We start from the raw sequence: 23,019 nt of genomic DNA, 5'->3' as shown, positions 1-23,019 counted from the left end.
ACATGCTTTTTGAAAGATACACCACATGACCAAAAGTATGTGGACACTACTCTTCTAACTTCTCATTCCAAAATCATGGGCATTAATATGGGGTTGGTACCCCATTTACTGCTTTAAAAGCCTTCACTTTTCTTTCCACTAGATGTTGGAGCATTGCTGCGGGGACTTGCTTCCATTCAACCACAAGAGCTTTAGTGACGTCTGGCACTGGGTGATTTGGTCTGATATACCACTGCTTTCAGCCAATCAGTATTCAGGGCTCGAACCAGCCAGTTTATAAAGGGGTGGTTCGAGCCCTGAATGCTGATTGGCTGACAGCCGTGGTATATCAGACCTAATCACCCACTGGTATGACAAAACGTTACTTTTTAATGACCTTATTATGTTGGTAACCATTTTATAATAGCAATAAGGTACCTCAGGGGTTTGTGGTATATAGCCAATATACCACTGCTAAAGGCTGTATCCAGGCACCCCACGTTGCGTTGTGCTTAAGAACAGCCCTTAGCTGTGTTATATTGGCTATATACCACACCCAATCATGCCTTATTGCATAAATAATGCACGCTCTAGAATGCCCTTCAAGCCAATCAGAAACGAGTATTCTACAGTGCCGTGGTATAAACCCCATTATAAACTGGGTGATTTGAGCCCTGAATGCTGATTTGCTCACAGCCGTGGTATATCAGACCGTATACCATGGGTATGACAAAATATTTATTTTTATTCCACATTACGTTGGTGACCAATTTTTTACATTTATTTAATGGTCAATGTAAACTAAGGATTCAATTAAGCAATAAGGCACCTTGGGGGTTTGTGGTATATGGCCAATACACGGCTTAGGGCAGTATCCAGGCATCATGCATAAGAACATAACCTTAGCCGTGATATATTGGCCATAAACCACATTACCTCAGGATGTATTCCTTACTTTAGTCATCAGTTTTCATTGCTATTTTCAAAAACATGTAAACCATAAGATTCATATGAAACGTCTCATGTACAAACATGCGTTCCCCATCCACAATATTCACAGTTATAACCACAACTTTTTAACCAACATAAATGTATGCCAATTATGCTCAGCACAAACTCCCTTAAAAGGTGCAGAAGTGTGTAGTGGAACACTACGTTCTCCTCAGAGATTACTGGTAATAAGAGGGCTAGTATTTATAGATGTGCCTTTCAATGATGTGCCCACTTAATCCTGGTTTACCCTTCTCCATCCACACGCCTGGTCCTCACTCTGCAGCCCTCAATTCAGTCTCTCCTTGGAAGCAACATCATCAGAGGTAAATATATATTTTTAAGTCATCACTTAGAATTCAGACGACATTGAAATATACGGGGAAGGACATTGGTTGGATCCTGATTGCAGGAAGGAAGTGTTTTTCCTCAGGATGCAAATAATATTTTGGCATTTTCTTGTTGTTAATTTCTTTGTCTTTGACCTGCAGGTAAAGAGCAAGCATGTCTACAGAGCGGTTTGACTGCCATTACTGCAAGGAGTCCTTGTTGGGAAATAAATATGTTATGAAGGAGGATACTCAGTACTGCACTAAGTGCTATGAGAACTTGTTCTCCAATTGCTGTGAAGTGTGCTCTCTGCCTATTGGGTGCAACTGTAAGGTAAGAATTCTGTACTGACCCCATATAATGCATATTTTCATGTGTATAGCGTATGATATTATTATTATTATATTATTATATACTGAGTATAGAAAACATTAGGAAAACCTGCTCATCTATGAGATGACCAGGTGATTCTAGGTGAAATATATGATCCCTTATTGATGTCACTTGTTAAATCCACTCCAAACAGTGTAGATAACGGGCAGGAGACAGATTAACTAATTTGCCTATTTAAATAAATAAAAATGAAACATTTTAAAGCCTTGAGACAATTGAAACATGGATTGTATGTGTGCCATTCAAAGGGTGAATGGGCAAGACAATATTTTTAAGTGCCTTTGAACAGTGTATGGTGGTAGGTGCTAGGCACGCCGGTTTGTGTGAAGAACTGCAACATCGCTGGGTTTTTCACGTTCAACAGATTCCCATGTCTATCAAGAATGGGGGAGGTGGGGGGTGCAAGTCAATATTCGGAAGGTGTTCCTAGTGTTTGGTATACTCAGTGTACATAAGCACGTCAGCGAAACTGAAGTACACGATTGTTAGGTTTAAAGTGGCAGTCCAGTAAAAAATGTGATTTTCTGTTTTTGTAACGATATTTCCACACCATGAGGTCAAAATAACATTGAGTGTAAGTGGTTTTTGAAGAAAAAATAAACACCTGGAATTTCAGCCTGTTCAGGTGGGATGGAGTTTTTGGCCCAGATCATGTCACAATCTGTTCTGATTGTTCTGACCAATGACCAATCATATGTTATTTGCATATGTATCCTCCTACTTTGAAGGAGTAAGGGGGTAGGCCCTCTACAGCGTAGATGATCCTATCTGCCAATCAGGGCTATGTATGTAAATATGTATATTTACATTTCTATCAACACAGCCACACGGTCAGACTGAGCATTTCAATAGCGAAAGGAGGCTCATGAAATAAGCACACAAATTGAAAACACTGCATTGGGGCTTTAAAACCTTTCCTAAGTGATGGTTTGAACCAGCAAATTTGTGAAAAACATATTTCCAAGGTCTATATAGACATCTAATTAACTGAACTGCATCACTGTCTTAAAGCCACACTCCTTAAGTGCACATACCTTCAAACAAAGAATGGACTACCAACAAAAATTTGCATCCCATGACATTTTGACATGAATTATTGTTGTTCTCAAAGAATGACTTTCCATGGGAACAAAATGGCTTAAAAAAAACATGGTTTTAAGCTATATATAATTTCTTCAGAAATTCGCCAATGACAACAAAAACCAACAATACCAACAACCAAACTTTTTTTTGTGATGATGAGGTAAGACAGTTGATAAGGAACACAGTAATCTTAGTAAGGTACTATTTATAAATCATATTCTTTCAAATTCTTCAATCTAATAATTTAAATTGCTGTGGCAATAATAACCATCTATCCAATCAATCCATTACATGGTTAACACTGTCTGTATGTTTGTTTGATAGGATCTGTCCTATAAGGATTGCCACTGGCATGAGCAGTGCTTCAAGTGTGCCAAATGCAGCCGCCCTGGTAGAAAAGCCCTTTGCAGCTAAGGATGAACAACTTCTCTGCACAGAGTGTTACTCCCATGAGTACTCCTCCAAATGCTCCACCTGCAAGAAAACCATCATGCCAGGTGCTGTAGGACAACATTGATGATGATATTGATTATTCTAAAATATGTATTTTAGTTCACATTGTTCTTCCCTGAAAAATGCGTGATATGATATGTCAATAACTACCACTACTGCTCAGTCCCTATTGGTGGAGGTGTTCTATTTCTGCAGGACTACTACTGCATGTGCAGTACAGTGGCAGTTGCTGCCATTGAAGATTAGGAGGGATGATTTTATTTTTTATGAGAATGGCCTCATTTGTCATTTCTCCCAGTCCCTGATGCTGAAAAACATCTCCACAGCATAATGCTGCCACAACCATGCTTCACCGTAGGGATAGTGCCAGGTTTCCTCCAGACGTGACGCTGAAGGAGTTAAAGAGTTAAATCTTGGTTTTATCAGACCAGATAATCTTGTTTCTCATGGTCTGAGAGTCTTTCGGTACCTTTTTGGCAAACTCCAAGTGGGCTGTCGTGTCTTTTACTGAGGAGTGGCTTATGTCTGGCCACTACCATAAAGGCCTAATTGGTGGAGTGCTACAGGGAAGGTTTTCCTTCTGGAAGGTTCTCCCATCTCCACAGAAGAATTAGAGTTCTGTCAGAGTGACCATCGTGTTCTTGGTCACCTCCTTGATTAACCAGTTTGACCGGATGGCCAGCTCTAGGAAGAGTTGTGGTGGTTCCAAACTTCTTCCATTTAAGAATGATGAAATCAACTTTGTTCTTGGGGACAATCAATCCCTGCAGTAAGTTTTTGGTACCCTTCCCCAGATCTGTGCTTTGACACAATCCTGTCTTGTCGCTCTACTGACAATTCCTTTGACTTCATGGCTTGGTTTTTGCTCTGACATGCACTGTCAACTGTGGGACCTTACAGACAGGTGTGTGCCTTTTCAAATCATGTCCAATCAAATGAACTTACCACAGCTGGACTCCAATCAAGTTGTAGAAACATCTCAAGGATGATCAATGAAAATAGGATGCACCTGAGCTCAATTTCGAGTATCATAGCAAAGAATCTGAATACTTAAGTAAAATAAGATATTTCTGTCTTTGTTCGTAATACATTTGCAAAAGTCTGTACAAACCTGTTTTCACTTTGTCATTTTGTGGTATTGTGTGTAGATTGCTGAGAAAAATGTTTTATTTAATCCATTTTACAATAAGGCTGTAACGTAACAAAAAGTGGAAAAAGTCAAGGGGTCTTAATACTTTCCGAAGGCACTATATTAACATTAGCTCTGTGTACATCCAAGGGCCGACCGTGCTGCCCTGTTCTGAGCCAATTGCATTTTTCCTACATCCTTCAATATGTTTTGACCATGATAGTTTACAATCCAGGGTTACTCCAAATAGTTTAGCCATCTCAACTTGCTCAATTTCCACATTATTTATTACAAGATTTAGTTGAGGTTTAATAATAATTTAGGAATGACTTGTCCTTTTAGTTTTTGAAATATTTAGGACTAACTTATTCCTTGCCACCCATTATGAACTAACTAACTAACTCTTTGTTGTGTTGCAATCACTTCAGTCGCTGTAGTAGCTGATGTGTATTGTGTTGAGTCATCAGCATACATAGACACACTGGCTTTACACAAAGCCAGTGGCATGTCATTAGTAAAGATTGAAAAAAGTAAGTGGCCTAGACAGCTGCCTTGGGGAATTCCTGATTCTACCTGAATGATGTTGAAGAGGCTTCCTTTGAAGAATATACCCTCTGTGTTCTGTTAGACATGTAACGCTTTATCCACAATATAGCAGGGGGTGTAAAACCATAACACATATGTTTTTCCACCAGCAGACTGATCGATAATGTCAAAAGCCGCACTGAAGTCTAACAAAACAGCCCCCACAATCTGTTGGATAGCCTTAAATAAATACCATTCATCTCTCTTCAAAACTGTTTTTGAGTAGACTAAAATTGCTAGCTGCATTAGCTGGCTAGGTAAGTGAAAGTGAAAAAAATATAACGAAATATATGTTGCTCTCTCTCTCTCTCTCTCTCTCTCTCTCTCTCTGCTGCTGCTTCTCCTTAATTTTTTAAGAAATTAATTTGTTCAAAAGTGTTAAACTATTGTCTTTCTTTCTCTTTGAGTCAACTACTTACGCATTGCATTGCAGCTAGCTGTAGCTTTCACTACCAGATTGCTGTGCTTTGATTGAGTGGACAACATACAGTATGAGTCAAAAGTTTGGACACAGCTACTCATTCAAGGGTTTATCTTTATTTGTAGTATTTTATACATTGTAGAATAATAGTGAAGACATCAACACTATGAAATAACACACATGGAATCATGTAGTAACCCAAAAAGTGTTAAACAAATATACATCTATTTTAGATTTTAGATTTGTCAAAGTAGCCACCCTTTGCCTTTATGATAGCTTTGCACACTCTTGGTATTCTCTCAATCAGCTTCACCTGGAATGCTTTTCCAACAGTCCTGAAAGAGTTCCCACATATGCTGAGCGCTTGTTGGCTGCTTTTCCTTCTCTCTGCAGTCCAACTCATCCCAAGTCATCTCAATTGGGTTGAGGTCGGGTGATTGTGCAGGCCAGGCCATCTGATGCAGCCCTCCGTCACTCTCCTTCTTGGTCAAATATTCCTCACATAGCCTGTAGGTGTGTTGGGTCACTGTCCTGTTGAAAAAAACAAAATTTGGACTCATAGACCAAAGGACAGATTTCCACCGGTCTAATGTCCATTGCTCATATTTCTTGGCCCAAACAAGTCTCTTGACTTGACTTGACTTGATGTCCTTTAGTTTTTTTGCAGTACTTCAACCACGAAGGCCTGATTCACGCAGTCTCTTGAGAAACAGTTGATGTTGAAATGTGTCTGTTACTTGAACTCTGTAAAGCACTTATTTGGGCTGCAATTTTTGAGGCTGGTAACTGCAATGAATTTATCCCCTGCAGCTGAGATAACTCTGGGTCTTCCTTTCCTGTGTCTGTCCTCATGAGAGCCAGTTTCATCATAGCACTTGATGGTTTTTGCGACTGCACTTGCGGAAACTTTCAAAGTTCTTGAAATTCTCCCCATTGACTGACCTTCATGGCTTAAATCAATGATGGTCTATCAATTATCTTTGCTTATTTGAGCTGTTCTTGCCATAATATGGACTTGTTATTTTACCAAATATGTCATGTTTTGTCATATATTGTCATGTCTTGTCCCTGTGCTTTCTCTTCTATTTGTTTCCCCCTGCTGGTCTTATTAGGTTTCTTTTCCTCTCTCTCTATCCCTCTCTCTCTCTATCGTTCCGTTCCTGCTCCCAGCTGTTCCTCATTCTCCTAACTACCTCGTTTGCTCTTTCACACCTGTCCCCTATTTTGCCCTCTGATTTAGTCCCTATTTCTCTCTTCGTTTCTGCTTCTGTCCTTGTCGGATCCTTGTTTGATGTTTGCTGTGCTGTGTTCTTGTTCCGTCGTGTTTTTGCCTTCTTCAGATGCTGCGTGTGAGCAGGTGTCTATTTCAGCTACGGCCTGCGCCAACCCGAAGCGACCTGCAGTCTGTGGTCGCTTCTCCTGTTGTTCCCCTCTACAGTAGAGGATTTCAGTTATTCCTGTTTGGACATTACCTGTGAAGGAATTCAGGATTACTCGTTTTCTGTTAAGACTGGAATAAACTCTGTTTCTGTTAAGTCGCTTTTGGGTCCTCATTCACCTGCATAACAGAAGGATCCGACCAAGAATGGACCCAGCGACTACGGATTCTCTCTACTCTGCTGTCGAGTTCCAGGGAGCGATGCTAGGCAGACACGAACAGGAATTGTCTGCTGCTCGACATGCCGTTGAGACCCTGGCCGCCCAAGTCTCCGGCCTCTCGGAGGAGATTCACAATCTCCGCCTCGATCCACCGGTTACCTCCTGGGCTTCCGGGTCTCCGGAGCCCAGAATTAATAACCCACCGTGCTACTCTGGGGAGCCTACTGAATGTCGCTCGTTCCTTACCCAGTGTGATTTAGTGTTCTCTCTCCAGCCCCACACGTACTCCAGGGGTATTGCTCGTATCGCCTACGTCATATCTCTCCTTACTGGACGGGCTCGGGAGTGGGGCACGGCTGTCTGGGAGGCAAGGGCTGATTGTACTATCCAGTATCAGAACTTTAAGGAGGAGATGATACGGGTTTTTGATCGTTCTGTTTTTGGGAAAGAAGCTTCCTGGTCCCTGTCTTCCCTATGTCAAGGTAATCGATCCATAACGGATTACTCTATAGAGTTTCGCACTCTTGCTGCCTCCAGTAACTGGAACGAGCAGGCGTTGCTCGCTCGTTTTCTGGAGGGACTCCACGCTAAGGTTAAGGATGAGATTCTCTCCCGGGAGGTTCCATCCAGCGTGGATTCTTTGATTGAACTCGCTATTCGCATTGAACGACGGGTAGATCTTCGTCACCGAGCTCATGGAAGAGAGCTCGCGTTAACTGTGTCCCCCCTCTCCCCGACACTACCATCTTTCCCCACTGACTCAGGTGTTGAGCCCATGAAGCTGGGGGGTATTCGCATCTCGACTAAGGAGAGGGAACCGAGAATCACCAACCGCCTCTGTCTCTATTGCGGTTCCGCTGGTCATTTTGTCATTTCATGTCCAGTTAAAGGCCAGAGCTCATCAGTAAGCGGAGGGCGACTGATAAGCGCTACTACTCTGTCCTCTCCGTCAAGTACCTGTACTACCTTGCCGGTCCATCTACGCTGGACCGGATCGGCAGCTTCCTGCAGTGCATTAGTAGACTCTGGGGCGGAGGGCTGTTTTATAGACGAAGCTTGGGCTCGGGAACATGACATTCCTCTCAGACAGTTAGGGGAGCCCACGGTCATGTTCACCTTGGATGGTAGTCCTCTCCCCAGTATATTATGTGAAACACTACCTTTAACCCTCACAGTATCTGGTAACCATAGTGAGACCATTTCTTTTTTCATTTTTCTTTCACCTTTTACACCTGTTGTTTTGGGTCATCCCTGGCTAGTGTGTCATAATCCTTCTTTTGATTGGTCTAGTAATTCTATCCTTTCCTGGAACGTTTCTTGTCATGTGAAATGTTTAATGTCTGCTATTCCTCCTGTTTCTTCTGCTCCCTCTTCACAGGAGAAACCTGGTGATTTGACAGGAGGGCCGGAGGAATATCATGATCTGCGCACGGTCTTCAGTCGGTCTAGAGCCACCTCCCTTCCTCCTCACCGGTCGTATGATTGTTGTACTGATCTCCTCAAGAAGCGTTTTACATCCGCTCCTATCCTTGTTACACCTGACGTCACTAAACAGTTCATTGTCGAGGTAGACGCGTCAGAGGTGGGCGTGGGAGCCATTCTGTCCCAGCGCTCCCATACTGACGATAAGGTCCACCCTTGCGTGTATTTTTCTCATCGCCTGTCGCCGTCGGAACGTAACTATGATGTGGCTAACCGCGAACTGCTCGCCATCCGTTTAGCCCTAGGCGAATGGCGACAGTGGTTGGAGGGGGCGACCGTTCCTTTTGTCGTTTGGACTAACCATAAGAACCTTGAGTACATCCGTTCTGCCAAACGACTCAATGTGCGTCAAGCTCGTTGGGCGTTGTTTTTCGCTCGTTTCGAGTTCGTGATTTCTTATCGCCCGGGTACTAAGAACACCAAGCCTGATGCTTTATCCCGTCTCTTCAGTTCTTCTGTAGCCTCTACCGACCCCGAGGGAATTCTCCCTGAGGGGCGTGTTGTCGGGTTGAATGTCTGGGGAATTGAGAGACAGGTAAAGCAAGCACTCACTCACACTCCGTCGCCGCACGCTTGTCCTAGTAACCTTATTTTCGTTCCCGTTTCTACTCGTCTGGCCGTTCTTCAGTGGGCTCACTCTGCCCAGTTAGCTGGCCACCCCGGCGTTCGGGGTACGCTTGCTTCTATTCGCCAGCGTTTTTGGTGGCCTACTCAGGAGCATGACACGCGCCGTTTCGTGGCTGCTTGTTCGGACTGCGCACAGACTAAGTCCGGTAACTTTCTTCCTGCTTCTGCTCCTGGCCTTGCTGGGTCTCAGTCTGTCCCCAGCCACCGCCTCTCTCCTGTTCCTGGTCTTAGCCTTGCTGTGTCTCAGTCTGTCCCTAGTTGTTACTCTCCTGGCCTGTTTGGTCCTGATTGCTCTAACGCTTACAGTTCTCTACCCGTGTCTCATTTTTATAAGAGTTATTGCCCTAGATTCCCTCTTCATCGTCTCCCGTTACGGTCCTGAGGAGAGGAGTTGGGTTCTTTCTCGGGACGTGCTGGACCGTTCGTTGATCAATGATTTCCTCCGTTGCCGCCAGGGTTCCTCCTCGAGTGCGCCAGGAGGCGCTCGGTGAGTGGGGGGGTACTGTCATGTTTTGTCATATATTGTCATGTCTTGTCCCTGTGCTTTCTCTTCTATTCGTTTCCCCCTGCTGGTCTTATTAGGTTTCTTTTCCTCTCTCTCTATCCCTCTCTCTCTCTATCGTTCCGTTCCTGCTCCCACCTGTTCCTCATTCTCCTAACTACCTCGTTTGCTCTTTCACACCTGTCCTCTATTTTGCCCTCTGATTTAGTCCCTATTTCTCTCTTCGTTTCTGCTTCTGTCCTTGTCGGATCCTTGTTTGATGTTTGCTGTGCTGTGTTCTTGTTCCGTCGTGTTTTTGCCTTCTTCAGATGCTGCGTGTGAGCAGGTGTCTATTTCAGCTACGGCCTGCGCCAACCCGAAGCGACCTGCAGTCTGTGGTCGCTTCTCCTGTTGTTCCCCTCTACAGTAGAGGATTTCAGTTATTCCTGTTTGGACATTACCTGTGAAGGAATTCAGGATTACTCGTTTTCTGTTAAGACTGGAATAAACTCTGTTTCTGTTAAGTCGCTTTTGGGTCCTCATTCACCTGCATAACAAAATAGGGCTATCTTCTGTATACCACCCCAACCTTGTCACAACACAACTGATTGGCTCAAACGCATTAAGAATCAAATAAATTCCACAAATTAACTTTTAACAAGGCACATCCATTAATTGAAATGCATTCCAGGTGACTACCTCATGAAGCTGGTTGAGAGAATGCCAAGACTGTACAAAGCTGTCATCAAGGCAAAGGGTGGCTACTTTGAAGAATCTCAAATCTCAAATATATTTTGATTTAACACTTTTTTTGGTTACTACATGATTCCATATGTTTTATTTCATTGTGTTCATGTCTTCACTATTATTCTACATTGTAGAAAATACAAAAAATAAAGAAAAACCCTTGAATGAGTAAGTTTTCCAAACTTTTGACTGTTATTGTATGTCAGTTCATGCTGCAAGAGCATTGATAGGTTGGAGGATGTTCTCTGGAAGTCATCATAATTACTGTGTAAGTCAGTTATTATGGGTGAGAACCATGAGCCTCCTAGGTTTTGTATTGAAGTTGTTATACTCAGAGGAGGATGTAAAATAGCTGTCCTCCGGCTACACCATGGTGCTACCCTACAGAGTGTTGTTGAGGCTACTGTAGACCTTAATTGAAAACCAAGTGTTTTTATCAGTTATTTGGTGATGTTAATATATTTCACATATTTTATCTAAAAATAATATTTCATGAAATTCTTTCAGTAGGATGGTCATCTCCTTTCTTTTCTGAGGTGCCTTGACTGGTGCAGTAGGTTTTCGTGTCTTGTTTCCATGTGCTGACTAAGCTGTCCTTCGCCTGTGTTAGGTTCCCGCAAAATGGAGTACAAGGGGAACAGCTGGCATGAGACCTGCTTCCTGTGCCATCGCTGCCAGCAACCAATAGGAACCAAGTCCTTCATCCCCAAAGACAACGGCTACTTCTGCGTGTCCTGTTTTGAGAAGCAATTTGCCTATCAGTGCTGTGCCTGTAAAAAAGTAAGAATCTTGCAGTCTCATGGTTTAGACTGTATGTTAAATAGTGACAGTTCTTTTACAGGTTTATATTTACACCATTACATAATATTTTAGGATGTAGACATAAGCAGCACTCTAGAATAATGTGTAATTGTATGTGTTGTGTATGTCAAGACTCAACCCAATTTGTTTTCCATTAGTTCAGATTGAGAGCTCCAAAATGATATATCATACACTGTGATTGGAGTAAGCATGGTAAAGTTATGCTGTTTTAAAAGTTAATAAAAGGCTTATCTCACTTAGAAGACAAGTAGGAGAAAAATGCCCTTGAAAGATTTTGTTCAGTGCTAGAGACCCACACATGAGCATGGTTAACCCCTTCATTATCTCAGCCAATTATGGCTAGATAGGAAGGATCCTGTGATATGGAATAGGTTAGCTAGTTAGACAGCACACTGCAGCTCACTGCCACTACCACACTCCATTCCCCCAGGGTGCTGTAGCACTAAGGCCCCTAAACCTAATGAGTGCAGCAAAATCAGTAAGCTAGTTATTGGTTTTGTAACATGTGGGTGCTCTTCCGGGATACATTTTAAAGTTGCACTATTCAGAAATTGCTCTGCCATTTCCAGGTTGCTAAAACTCTAATAGTTCACTTAATTTCAGATTATGTGACAATATTATATAGTATAGTATAGAGAATCATTATTCCATCTAAACTGCTGTGAAATATATTTTCCGGGTCCAAAAATATTGTTGTTTCAGCTGTCTGAGGCTCGTGTACAAAACCGAAAGTAAAAGACGCAAAAACAAAACTGATGAACGGGAAACATAGAAATAGTGCACATAGAATAGATATACCGCTTCGTAGACATGATTTCAAGTAGAATGATAGATCTTTAACTCACATTTCTATGTGATTTTTTTTCATGTAGACAAAAATGTTGCATATTTCCATTTTAACATTTGGGTGCTCAATTGGGGCAGATTAAGTAATGGCGCCAGAGTTGAAGGCTGCTGTTTTACAGGCTCTTAACCATTGTGCTAATCAACAAACATGGGGGCTCCTCAGGGGTACATGCCTAGTCCCCTCCTGTATACCCATGCGTGGCGAAGCACGACTCCAAAACCATCATTCAATTTGCTGATGACACACCAGCGGTAGGCCTGATCACCGACACCGATGAGACAGCCTATAGGGAGGAGATCAGAGACCTGACAGCATGGTGCCAGCACAACAACCTCTCCCTCAACGTGAGCAAGACAAAGGAGAAGATCTTGGACTGCAGGAAAAAGGAGGGCCGAACACGCTCCCATTCACATCGACTAGGCTGTAGTAGACCGGGTCGAGAGTTTCAAGTTCATTGGTGTCCACATCACCAACAAACTATCATGGTCCAAATACACCAAGACAGCTGTGAACGACAACACCTTCGTGAACGACTGCACCCACTCAGGAGACTGAAAAGATTTGTCATTGGTCCACAGATCTCAAAAAATTCTATGGTTGCATCATCGCCTGGTATGGCGACTTCTCGGCGCTACAGAGAGTAGTGTGTACAACCCAGTATATAAATGGGGGCCAAAACTTCCTGCCATACAGGACCTATGTACTATGCAGTGTCAGAGAAAGGCCCCAGAAATGGTCAAATACCCAAGTCATAGACTGTACTCTCTGCTACCGCATGGTAAGCGGTACCGGAGCTTCCCGGCTGTGATTGGGAGTCCCATATTGCGGGGCACAATTGGTCCAGCATCATCTGGATTTGTCCGGTGTAGGCCATCATTGTAAATAAGAATTTGTTCTTAAATGCCTTGCCTAGTTAATTAAATAAAGGTTACATAAAAAAAAGTCTAGGTCCAAAAGGCTCCTTAAAAGCTTCTAAACCCAAGCCATAAGACTGCTGAACAATTAATCAGATGGCCACCCGGACTATTTGCACCCCCTCGCTATTTATTATCTATGCATAGTCACTTCATCCCTACCTACATGTACAAATTACCTCGACTAACCTGTACCACTGCACATTGACTTGTCACCAGTACCCCCTGTATATAGCCTCATTATTGTTATTTTATTGTGTTATTATTGTAGTGGCTAATTGTGATTTTTGTCAGTCAGTTTAATAGGTTCTGTTTAGCGTATTGATTTTGATTACGGGGTGTTTGAGTCAGAAGGGACATGTGCATATATTGAGGATAGTGTTTTTTTTTCAAGAGGGATCAGTTATGTCAGGTGACAAAAATACCAGAGGTTGAAATAGAAGAGGAATTGAGCAAGTTAGAGGTGGCAGTGCTGAGTGCTTGCCGGGGGTTCTGATGGATAGCAGTCAGGAGGAAGAATGTTGGAAATGGCTAGGCTAGAACAGGAGATAGCACTGTTGAACAAGCAGATGAGTAGGGATGAATAGAGGGGAGAATATGTGTGTTACCTGTCAGTCTTGTTGCTTAACCAGTTTCCTCCAGTGATCAGAGTGGAGCTAGTTTCCACAAGCGATCAGGTTTGTGTAACCTCAGTGAAAAGTCAGGTGTGTCAAAGGGCTGTGTCTCTTAAGGAGAGTTTTGAGGTATCCCCAGTTTGAAGTTACTTATGTTCAGAAGAGTGCTGATGGCAAATCCGATAGGGAAGAGATGATTTGTATGGGGAATTGGAGGAAACGTTCTTTGCAAAACTAGACAGTGGTTACCCAGAAATATTTCTCCCTAGAGAGGAAGGTGAGTCTTTTGTGTCTCGAGCTGAGAACTTCTTGGCAGAGATATGTGATGTAGTGTACCCTATGCAGGTTGAGGACAAGGTTGATTTATGTGTCAATTTAGGGGGTACATTCTTGGCCAAAGTAGGGTAGGTTGTGGTTCCTCAGCAGGCTGACCATGAAGTTGTGTGTGTGTTACTTTAGCTGACACGTTTTTCTCTGAGCTATGGAAGGGAGGAGAGTGTTTTCAGTCAGGTTGTACAGTTAGTGAGAATTTGCTGGAAGACCCCGTCTAGGTTTTGCAGGGTGACGCAGCTGTGTGTTGTGAGAATCAGGAGCGTGAAGAATTGAGTTTGGTGGAAAAGTCAGATCCACCAGTGTACTCACTTCCAGTTGGTTTTCCATCAAGTTTTCATTAATGTTCTACCCAATACAACAAACATAGGCTCATTCTCTTCAAGACAACCTAGGGTATTTGGTTTGTTTGTATGACATCGAAGAGATATTTATTATAATCCTCAACATCTCCTCTTTCAAAATACCTCAAGTGCTCTTAATTTAAAGCTTTTCCCTCCCTCAGATAACAAAACATTTTAAAAAGTTGTCCAATTAGCAGGATGGATAGGGCAACTTCTTATCGCGCGTGCTGCTCAAGTTCAGAACTGCTGTCAGTCAAAACCCATACAGAGCTATGAAGCCGAGACCCTGACCTCTGACGTAATGTATAGCATGTTACTGTACAGCCACTGCGTTCCAATTTGGGCAGTTATCAGTGTCCAAATCTGCTATTTTCAACCCGGGTACGAGTGTAAAGGGTTAAGGAAGTTTATGGAAAATACACATTTTAGGAAGGAAAATAGATATTGGTGACTATGTGAGGTCTTTTCTTTTCTTGTTGGGGAAGGTGTTATGGAATTGGTTAGGTCATTTAGACAGCCCACTACAGCTCACTACCATTACCACACTCCATTTCCCTAGGGGGCAGTAGCACCCAGGTACAAGTGCTGTGCTGGCACCAGCTGGCAAGCTGTTATGCTACTGATTTGGTTGTTGGCCATGAGGCTTTTTGTTTATGTTTGAATCTTTAGTTTGGGAATGCCTTTTTGTAGTTTTTCTTTTTGTATATATTTGTTTCTGTCACCATCTGAAAATAACAATCAATTTGGGCTCACCGACCCAAATGAGTCAAGACAGAGCTGGCCCTGGACCAAGGTAAGGTTGTGGTCTCCCTGGGCACATTTGCATTCAACACTGTCCTCAAATGCTGATTTCTCACATTAATGCACACATCAAATGAGGTTACAGACCATGTACTATAGCTAGGCCTAAGACCCGAGACCTAATGAGTGAAGCAAAATCAGTAGGCTAGTTATTGGTTTCATAACACCTGGATTTAATATTTGTATTCCTATTTATGGATCCCATTCAAGTTTGTAATTAGGGCACATGGAAGTTCTATCATAAGGACTATCATACGGCGGTGGTAGGCCTGATTACCGGCGACGATGAGTCAGCCTACAGGGAGGAGGTCAGTGACCTGACAATGTGGTGCAGGAGCAACAAACTCTCCCTCAATGTCAGCAAGACCAAGGAGCAGGTTGTGGACTACAGGAAACGGGCATGGCCCCGTCCACATCAAAAGGGGGGGGGGGGTCAGCGGGGCAGGTAGACGGCTTCAGGTTCCTCTGTCCAAATCACTAAAGACTTAAAATGGTCCAAACATACACGCACAGTCGTGAAGAAGGCCTCTTCCCGCTCAGGAGGTTGAAAAAGTTTGGCATGGACCCTCAAACCTGAAAAGGTTCTACTGCTGTACCATTGAGACCATATTGATTGGCTGCATCACTGCTTGGTATGGCAATAGCACCGCCCTTGATCACATGGCACGACAGAGGGTTGTGAGGACAGCCCAGTACATTACTGCGGCCGAGCTCCCTGCCATTCAGGACATCTATATCAGGAAGAAGGCCTGGAAAATTGTCAAAGGCCCCCACCACCCAAGCCATAGACTATTTTCTTTGCTGCCACATGGCAAGATGTACCGGTGCATCAAGTCTGACACAAACAGGCTTTTGAACAGCTCCTATCCCCAAGCAATACGACTAAGAAAAGATTAACATAATAGCTACACGGACCGAGTTTACCTTGTATCTTTATTTACCTTTTATTTCAGGATTTGCACTGTCTTTATGCACACTCACATGGCCCTACACACTCATGCACACACTGTCACTCCAACACACTCAAAAACAATCACTCCATAATTTGCTCACTCACACATAATATGCACATACATTTATACTGACGCTACACATCCACCCACACACTCACTCACAAGCAAACTGATACTACTCTGCTTGTCTTATATCCTGTTGCCTAGTCAACTTACCCTTATACATATCTACCTCCATCACTCCAGTATCCCTGCACATGTAAATCTGGTATTGGGACTGACTTTTTAAATATTTCCTGTATTTTGTATGCTTACTTAGTTTGTGTATTTCATATTTTTCTTTTTCTTTTCTTTTTTTCTTTCTAGTAATACATTGTTATTGTTTATTGCATTGTTTAACTCTACTTGTGCATGTGACATAACTTGAAACTAGGACTTGTGTCATCCGCCCCTGCTGTGCTGGCGTGTCATGTGTGTATATCTCCTTAAGGCCATTACGACCGGTGGGGTGACCTACAATGACAAACCCTGGCACCGTGAGTGTTTCCTGTGCATCGGCTGTAAGAAGCAGCTATCAGGACAGCGCTTCACCTCCAGAGAGAACTACCCCTACTGTCTGGACTGCTTTAGCAACCTCTATGCCAAGAAGTGTGTGGGTTGCACCAAACCCATCACCAGTGAGTCACTCTACGAATATTGTCATTCATTTTGTCACCCTTCATGCTACATTTTTTCTATTAATATTCTCTATTTATGCCATGCAATCACACATCACCTGTTGGTGTTTGTAACATCATATGTGGGCACTTTATTCTGCATAGTATGCTGTTTTCTTCTGGCACTAAGGAGGCGGTTAAGAGCATTGGGCCAGTAACCGAATGTTGACTGGTTCGAATCACTGAGCCGACAAGGTGAAAAATCTGTGGATGTGCCCTTGAGCAAGGCACATGTGCCCTTAAGACTCACAAAAGCAGGTCTTAGCGGTAACGCAGTTGATAATATAATGGATTTTGAGAGCGAAACTCAGCCTATGCCTTTTGTGAATCTGGTATTTGGAACAAACTATTGGTTTCCTCCCTGTTTCATTTGATGAAAAAACAACCATAGCCTAACCTGGCTGGTTTAGCAGCATTGCACAGGTGTGTCTTTTAATCCTGGCCATTAGCCAAGTAGCCTTTGAATAAAGGGGTTTTAAATGTTCTACTGAGATTGCTTTGAAATATGAGGTTTTTGCTATCGTGCCTTTTCATTATTCACATACCTGCATACTTAATTACGCTATCCATCCCCAATTTCCATCCCCAATTTCAGTGCCCCTCCAACACCCGTTCTGCCAGTCACATTCTGTTAAAGGTCTCAAAAGCACACACATCTCTGGGTTACTCCTCTTTTCAGTTCGCTGCAGCTAGCGACTGGAACGAGCTGCAAAAAACACTCAAACTGGACAGTTTTATCTCTTCATTCAAGACTGTCATGGACAGTTACAGACAGTTGTGGCTGCTTCGCGTGACGTATTGTTGTCACTACCTTTTTGCCCTTTGTGCTGTTGTCTATGCACAATAATGTTTGTATTTGTATTTTATATTTATTATGGATCCCCCAAGGCAGCAACTAATCTTCCTGGGGTCCAGACAAATTAAGGCAGTTTATCAAATTTAAAAAAACATTACAATAGATTCAGATTTCACCAAACACTGTGTGCCCTCAGGCCCCTACTCCACCACTACCACATATCTACAGTACTAAATCCAAGTGTATGTGTGTGTATAGTGCATATGTTATCGTGTGTGTATGCATGTGTCTGTGCCTATGTTTGTGTTGCTTCACACTCCCGTTATTCCATGTGTTTTTTAAAATATTTTTAAAATATATTTTTCCAACTTGCATCAGTTAATGGATGTGGAATAGAGTTCTATGTAGTCATGGCTCTATGTTTTCACTGTGCGCCTCCCATAGTCTGTTCTGGGGACTGTGAAGAGAGAGACCTCTTGGGGTATGCATCGGTGTCCGAGAGCTCGGTACATTCAACATGTCAATACCTCTCATAAATACAAGTAGTGATGAAGTCAATCTCTGCTCCACTTTCAGCCAGGAGAGAGTGACATGCATGTTATAAATATTAGCTCTCTGTGTACATCCAAGGGCCAGCCGTGCTGCCCTGTTTTGAGCCCATTTCAATTTTGGCTCAGAACCGGGCAGCAAAAAATATTTTTTTGCGGCACCTGACCATACGACTGAACAGTAGTCAAGGTGTGACAAAACTAGGGCCTGTAGGACCTGCCTTGTTGATAGTGTTGTTAAGAAGGCAGAGCATCACTTTATTATGGATAAAATTCTCATCTTAGCTACTACTGTATCAATATGTTTTGACCATGACAGTTTACAATCTAGCGTTACTCCCAGGAGTTTAGTCACCTCAACTTGCTCAATTTCCACATGATTTATTACAAGATTTAGTTGAGGTTTAGGGTTTAGTGAATGTTTTATCCCAAATACAATGCTTTTAGTTTTAGAAATATTTAGGGCTAACTTATTCCTTGCCACCCACTCTGAAACTGACCGCAGCTCTTTGTTAAGTGTTCAGTTGCTGTAGTAGCATCCGTATACATAGACACGGGCATTACTCAAAGTAAGTGTCATGCCGTTTGTAAAAATCAAAAAATCAAACAGTTACCCTGGGAATTCCTGATTCTACCTGGATTATGTTTGAGAGGATTCCATTAAATAAGTGTTCTGTTAGACAAGCATTGTATCTGGTCAAACACATTTTTTCCCCAGAGGTTTACTAAGGGTTGGTAACAGGCTGATTGGTCGGCTATTTGAGCCAGTAAATGGGGCTTTACTATTCTTTGGTAGCGGAATGACTTTAGCTTCCCTCCAGGCCTGAGGGCACACACTTTCCAGTAGGCTTAAATTAAATATGTGGCAAATAGGAGTGGCAATATCGTCTGCTATTATCCTCAGTAATTTTCCATCCAGATTGTCAGACCCCGGTGGCTTGTCATTGTTGACAGACAACAATATTGTTTTCACCTCTTCCACACTGACTTTACGGAATTCGAAAGTACAATTATTGTCTCAACTGCTTTGGTCTTATATATTTGGATGTGTAGTGTCAGCGTTTGTTGCTGGCATGTCATCCTTAAGTTTGCTTATCTTGCCTTTGAAAAAGTAATTAAAGTAGTTGGCAATATCAGTGGGCTTCGTGTTGAATGAGCCATCTGATTCAGTGAATGATGGAGCTGAGTTGGCTTTTTTCCCCTAAATTACATTTAAGGTGCCCCAAAGCTTTTTTACTATCATTCTTTAAATAACTGATCTTCGTTTCATTTTATAGTTTCTTTTTATTTAGCTTAGTCACATGATTTCTTAATTTGCAGTATGTTTGCCAGACTTATTGTGTCAAGTGCAGCTTCTGGTTGCTCCTCATTACACACCACAGACCAGTAAATATTCTTTACAAGAGAGGTTTGTACCATGTTTTGTGCTGCTACCATGTTGTTCTCCTGCCATGTTGTTGCTACCATGTTGTCATGTTGTGTTGCAATCCATGTTGTGCTGTCTTAAGTCTATCTTTATGTAGTGATGTGGTGTCTGCCTTGTCATGATGTGTGTTGTCCTATTTGTATTTTTTTAGCCCCGGTCCCCGCAAGAGGCCTTTTGGTAGGCCGTCATTATGAACGGACTTGCCTAGTTGGCAACACCCATCCGTAGCACGTGCTCCAGCAGGTGTATCTCACTGATCATCCCTAAAGCCAACACCTCATTTGGCCGCCTTTCGTTCCAGTACTCTGCTGCCTGTGACTGGAACGAATTGCAAAAATCGCTGAAGTTGGAGACTTATCTCCCTCACCAACTTCAAACATCTGCTATCTGAGCAGCTAACCGATCGCTGCAGCTGTACATAGTCTATTGGTAAATAGCCCACCCATTTTCACCTACCTAATCCCCATACTGTTTTTATTTATTTACTTTTCTGCTCTTTTGCACACCAATATCTCTACCTGTACATGACCATCTGATCATTTATCACTCCAGTGTTAATCTGCAAAATTGTAATTATTCGCCTACCTCCTCATGCCTTTTGCACACAATGTATATAGATACTCTCCTTTTTTTCTACTGTGTTATTGACTTGTTAGTTGTTTACTCCATGTGTAACTCTGTGTTGTCTGTTCACACTGCTATGCTTTATCTTGGCCAGGTCGCAGTTGCAAATGAGAACTTGTTCTCAACTAGCCTACCTGGTTAAATAAAGGTGAAATAAAAAATAAAAAATAAAATAGTTAAATAAAGGTAAAATAAAAATAAAACCAAAGACACATTCTTCCAGTATTTAGTCCTCCTAGAATGCCATATCAACAGAAATAAGTGGCCTTGCCTTGCAAAATAGCCTATCCATAAACATTTTAAATGCTCAATTTGTCAAATCAAATGTGTTTAGCAGATGTACAAATCAAATTTTCTTTGTCACATACACATGGATAGAAGATGCCAATGCGAGTGTAGCAAAATGCTTGTGCTTCTTGTTCTGTTGTTGTCCTTGATGATCTTTTTGGCCTTCATGTGACATTGGGTGCTATAGGTGTCCTAGAAGGCAGGTAGTTTGCCCCCGGTGATGCGTTGGGAAGACTGCACCACCATCTGGAGATGGTGTGGCGGGCGGTGCAGTTGCCATACCAAGCGGTGATACAGCCAGACAGGATGCTCTCGATTGTGCATCTGTAAAATTTTGTGGGTTTTAGGTGCCAAGCCAAATTTCTTCAGCCTCCTGAGGTTGAACAGGCGATGTTGGGCTTTCAACACACTGTCTGTGTGAGTGGACCATTGCAGTTTGTCAGTGATGTGTACGCCGAGGAACTTGAAGCTTTTCACCATCTCAACTGCGGTCCCTTTGATTCAGTGCCTTGAATTGAAACAATACGGCACATTCTAAAACACACACACATCTGCATACTTAATTTTGTTTGTTCAAGCATCCATTTCCAAAGGCAGGTTGACGTTTATTGGAATGAGTCTTGTTCTTGAGGCAGAACTGAGCGATTTCCGCTAATTGGGCATGCTGCATATTCAATATTGGCTATATTGTAAAAATGAATGAAAACAGTGTGGTTAACATTAGCGTTAAGGTTAGAGTTAGGTTTAAAATAAAATTGCATGACTTTGTAGCTGTACCAGTTTGTGACCACTCATCAGAGCTGTCTTCAGAACAAAATTCATGATAAAAAAACATGAACATGCTTTCCAAAGAGCGCCTTTCACCAGGTTACCAAAGACGCACTCTTTCAAACATATTACAATTATTTGGTCCTATAATTGAGTATCAACAGTATGCCTAGGCTATATTTTGCTTATTGAGAACGTGCCCCACACATACAATAAAACATATATATTTTAGAAGTGCGATGGATGTAGGCAATTACAACAATGTTGACTGCCAACACTCCAAACATAGAGGCTATTGGGGAAACACTAGCAGTTTTTTTTACTGCTGCTATTACTCGTTACTGTAGCCTATACTATTTAATAAACTGTATTATCAATCCATAAAGGACTAGGAAGAGAATATTCCCTTCCCATAGCCGACTTGGAATTGATGACAACACAGACGGTCAATAAGCTGCAAAACTTGAGACAAACGCATGCAGTATTAAGACATGGAACACATTAACACCTTGTTTATTTATCAGCTCTTTCGCACCGTTGCCAGTTATTTCACTCATAATTAAGGCTGTGAAAATAACGATAGCACTACAGCCAGCGCTTAGATTTACCATTGCTTTGTTAAAATAGAGCCCTAGGTGTGTTACATGTGTGTCTGTGCAAGAATCTCAATTGCATACTCCTCAAATCCTTATTTATTATTTTACCTTTTTATTTAAGTAGGTAAATCAGTTAAGAACACATTCTTATTTACAATGACAGCCTAGGAACAGTGGGTTAATTGCCTTGTTCAGTGGCAGAACAAGAGATTTTTACCTTGTCAGCTAAGGGATTCGATCTACCTTTCGGTTACTGGCCCAACGCTCTAACCACTAGGCTACCTGCCGCCTTATGCCAAGTTAAAGGAGTATGCAACTGAGCTTCTACCCATGTCTGCATCCTTGTGTGATAGGTCTGGCAGGAGCCAAGTACATCTCCTTTGAGGAGCGCCAGTGGCACAGCGAGTGTTTCACCTGTATGCAGTGCTCCGTGTCTCTAGTGGGCCGTGGCTTCCTCACCCAGCGTGACGACATCCTGTGCACCGACTGCGGCAGAGAGAAGTGACCTCACTGGGGAGATTACACCCTTATGACCTTTTAACAATCCAGCACAGGTCACACCACACTCGAACCATACTACAACATATCTGAAACACCACACCAAAACCCTACCCAGCAGGAAGTGACCTCAGCAGATGGTCACTATATTGACCTTTATATCGTTCTATTGTTGTTTCAGTGTTGTGACGTTTGTGAGGAGAGGAGCCTTTGATGTACACCTGTAGCTTCCCCCTTCAAGAGTAGTAATATAATCTTATGATAAATTAAATGTATGATTTACAGAATAATCTCACTTGTGATAATCTAAATGACAGGGATGTACTTGACATCAATTAATTTGTCTGCACAGTAGTCTTTGCTTGTTTGCATGTTTTATGTTTTCATCATTATTCAAATCAAAGTAATAGTAGTTTAAATAAGGTGACAATCTAAATTGAGAGGTTTATTTTTTGTTCAAATCTAAATTCAGACCTTGATTTATGAATGCATCTGTGATGTTAAATGAATAGCACCGCTTTGTCTTAATGAATAAAAGTAGTGTGGTTATATGTGTTTTGTCTGTTGTACTGAACACATGGAGGGCTGTTTCTGGTATGACCATCTTAAACCAGAGAAATGTGTAGCAATAACGCCATCCAGAGGATGTAACTAATTGTCAGGTCACATACAGTGCACTATACCTACAGGAAATTAGACACGACATATATAGAATGCATGTACATTGCACTATACTTGCAGGAAAATAGACACTGTACATACATGTATATACATGTAAATGTATATAAAGTTATGTCACCTTATTTAAATGGCTGAAACACCTTTCAGATAAACT

The 23,019-nt window shown here is 42.2% G+C and overlaps 1 pseudogene; it reads left to right on the top strand.

The window, feature by feature from the left end:
• Positions 1–1,157: 1,157 nt before the first annotated feature.
• LOC124035935 lies at positions 1,158–22,733 on the top strand (annotated as a pseudogene).
• The last annotated feature ends 286 nt before the right edge of the window (positions 22,734–23,019 follow it).

The sequence above is a fragment of the Oncorhynchus gorbuscha genome, linkage group LG05, assembly GCF_021184085.1.
Source record: "Oncorhynchus gorbuscha isolate QuinsamMale2020 ecotype Even-year linkage group LG05, OgorEven_v1.0, whole genome shotgun sequence".
Classification (NCBI taxonomy): Eukaryota; Metazoa; Chordata; class Actinopteri; order Salmoniformes; family Salmonidae; genus Oncorhynchus; species Oncorhynchus gorbuscha.
This window is presented reverse-complemented; position numbering and strand designations above follow the sequence as displayed.